The sequence below is a fragment of the Etheostoma spectabile genome, chromosome 16, assembly GCF_008692095.1.
Source record: "Etheostoma spectabile isolate EspeVRDwgs_2016 chromosome 16, UIUC_Espe_1.0, whole genome shotgun sequence".
Lineage (NCBI taxonomy): Eukaryota > Metazoa > Chordata > Actinopteri > Perciformes > Percidae > Etheostoma > Etheostoma spectabile.
This window is the reverse complement of record NC_045748.1, coordinates 3,394,219-3,397,649: the sequence shown is the minus strand read 5'-3', so window position 1 is coordinate 3,397,649 and position 3,431 is coordinate 3,394,219. Positions and strand designations below refer to the sequence as shown.

Genomic DNA, 3,431 nt, shown 5'->3' with positions numbered 1-3,431 from the left:
CACACACACACACACACACACACACCTGACAATAGCTTTTTTTGTCTTTGTTCTAAGTGAAAATATACAATACGAACATTTTGGTGTATGCAATTGAATTGGAACAAAGGACTGCACTCTGAAAAATGATTCATATTTGTCACCATTTAATTCTTCAGAGAGCCAGGGTGTACGTGAGTGCTTTCATCAACATTTAAAACCATTGTACATTCATGAAAGGACCGAGTTTAGTCCAATGAGCTGTTTCTCCCCCCCCCCACACACACGGTTCGTGGTCCCTTGGCAGTCGTGAATGATCAGTGGACGTTGTCTGACCCTCCACAGAACTTGATTATATATGTAAATGGTTTCAGGCAAAGGCTTTGAGGCTGGAAAGATGGCTAACCCAAAATTCCATTTGTCTCAGAAAAAAAAAAGAAAAGACTGTTTGACCGCAAAGTGGAGCACCGGGAATTTAGTACCGGAGATCAGGATTTGCTTCTGTTGCTACTTGTTGAATCCCCTTTTCAGGCAAAATTCGTTGGTGCATGGCTGTCAAGTTTCTGAAAAAAAATTACTTAAGAGGTGCCAGGTAAAAGGAAGAAAAATAAGATTTGTCATGTAAATCTGCTTGAACCCTATCGAACACAGTCTCCTTCAAGTGAGGCTGCCCCAAGTTATTCAGTTCTAATGGCAAGTAATTCTGTATCAGACATTAATGGCAAGGACAAGGTGGGGGCAGGTGCCCTCTCAAATGCTCCATTGTTATGTTTGAACTAACATTGTTAGAACTTCCTATCATTTTCAGGTTTCATGAACAATTAAAGCGCTTCCTTGGATTTATGGCCACGGGGATAATGTGCTGAGCTGAATGGGTGTTAGACATAATATTGACATGGTCAGGTGTAATATAAATTGTGATTTATTGTATCTAAGAGTTTTGTTTGTTGTGTCAAGGTTGCGGTGGGACCTTGCTCTTAAGGAAGGGGGTGTAACGGCTCCTATGCATCAAGACCTATTATGTCCCCTTGGTTGCTGGGATATGAGGATTGGCTAATAAGGACTGAAGATTGACATCCATAAATAGTCTTCTACTCTCCTTCCTCAAGGTTGGGAAAGAAATGAAATAGCATTACAGCCTGGGGGCACTTGTACAAGGCTGGATGCTAACTGCTAAAACTAAGCTGTCATACTGAATGTGAAGCATTCCGTGTGACATTGTTAAGCAAACACCAGTCAGCAGACAGAGAGAGGAAAGCAGGCTCATGCAGAATCACGCAGACTTACTGAAACCAGGATCGGACTTTACAATATCACCCCAACAGACCTGGGGCGTCAGGGAAAATTAGACACAACAAAGTCATGTTATTCCACGTAGTGCCACAATTGAAGATACTTCACAAAGTCTCAGATTTATTTTGTTTTGCCTTCTATCTTCTAGTTGAGAATGTCTATGGTTGACATGTCTGACCCCAGGTCTGTCTCTGGCCACCTCGGCCTCATCACCTTTGCACGTCATGCAGGACGTGGAAGACCGCAAACAATGATTGTTTCAACGTGTAGCATGACACCTGTCTTTGTCAAGTCACATCAAGACCATGAACACCTGATCTGACATTGCGACCATGTGGAAAAGATATACTGTTAATGTAGTCTGCCTCTGACTGAACAGATTTAGATATATACAAACAGACACCAACCCCGGTGATCAAACTTTGTTTTATTTATTCATTTGATTTATTTTTTTAAGTTAGATGCTGCTTGTTTAAAAGTTTGTTGTTTTTTTTTCCTTTTTTGCCTTGACCAATTAGAAGTTATGTATCCATCCCACAGACACAAATTTCAGGTATCAGCACGCTAGTAGCAGTGATGACACACTGGCCAAACTCAGCTCTATGTTAGTGAAAACGCATTGGTAAAAATAAGAAAAAGGTTAAGCTTTAGCATGAAATGTATGCTATTTGACTGCTGCTCAAGAAGACCAAAGGTTATTATTAGGGATGCACCAAATCCAGGATTAAGGTTCAGCCAAATATTGGGCTTTTTGATGGGGTTTGGTTTCTGCAGAATCTTAGAATTTTTTTCCACCAAACCGAACCCTGCCCTTGGACTAGGCGCGATAAGCTGGTCAACGTAATGTCGCCGCCGTTGATTGGTGGACCGTTCAATGCAGCAGGTTGTGAGAAAGTGAATATGGAAAAAGTGTTATTTGGCAGTACTTTCAGTCAAAAGAAGATGATTCAAGATGAGCTACATGTTCAATTTGCAATGCCATCTTGCTGTCTGCTATCTCATCGTGGCAAGGACCCTAAATAATACGCAACATACCCGCTGTTAAAACAGTTACCAAAAATGCAGCAGCTTCAGACACGGCAAAGGAAGGACAGTCACAGCTAAAAACCTGTGTTAACCAGGCTGTGCCTCTCCCGGGCTTTCAGCTGATCTCCAGGTAAATGAGTCTACCTACTGTGGGAGCGGAGCGATCCAACGGCTGCTCGTTAGCCTTCTAATTTCACCCACCAAACATGCCTTCATCATACACTGGTTAGCGAAAATTTGCCGAACAAAATTATCACTCATCTGGCAATAACGATGTACGATGTGAAAAGAGAGTGATTTCAACATTAAGTTGTTACATTTAACTTTGTTTTTAGAGGCTTTTGAAGTCTTCATTAATGTTTACTGTGGGAATAGGATTTGGGATTCAGTTTTGGATTCTGTATTTAGCCAAACCCCAAAAATCTGGATTCGGTGCATCCCTCGTTATTATATAAACATATCTATGTTTCCACAAAAGAGACCAGACACTCCATATATGCCATGTTTTGTGTAACAAAACAAAAAAAAAAATCAGTTGATTTTGTAAGATGCAAAGCTTGACTCATGAAAAACAGCGTTGACTCTAAACCGATTGCCAATTGATCACAGAACTTCTCAAACATTCACACTCTTCCTTAAAACAGCCTCAAAACACAAAGTGACTGCTCGATCTGCCGTACTTTAAATGACCATTTTATTGACCATTAAATCCACAGCTTTTACCAGATTGCTTGAGCTAATTAGGCACTGTAGGCTAACCAAGAGGTATAACGAGCATTTTACATGAATTACGTTTTTGATATTTGCAATTTAAGGTACAACAACCACCGAGTGCGTGCATAACACTGATTATGTTTCTCAGACACGCATTTGGTTTTACTTCTAACTACTTAATGTTAAGAGTGGGGGAGAAAGTTGGGTCCAAATGCAGAGAAGACTGGAAAGGTACTGAGCTTGAGTCTTTTTGAGTCCATTTAGGAACAAGCCCATAAAACAGAAGATGAACTGGAACTGGAACCGAGGGAATACACAGGAAACACACAGCACACTGACGCTTGGCTGTAAATCAAGCAAAAAAACGATCTGACACAGGGTAAGGGGAAGACAGACTAAATACAGAGGGTAACGAGGAA

General features: G+C 40.9%; 1 long non-coding RNA gene across 1 annotated transcript in view; it reads left to right on the top strand.

The window, feature by feature from the left end:
* LOC116704105 (uncharacterized) overlaps positions 1-2,163 on the top strand; it is a 10,601-nt gene extending 8,438 nt beyond the window's left edge. Inside the window, exon 3 of the long non-coding RNA XR_004335591.1 lies at positions 1,978-2,163. This is a non-coding gene — a long non-coding RNA (uncharacterized LOC116704105). The remainder of the gene's footprint in view (positions 1-1,977) is intronic.
* The last annotated feature ends 1,268 nt before the right edge of the window (positions 2,164-3,431 follow it).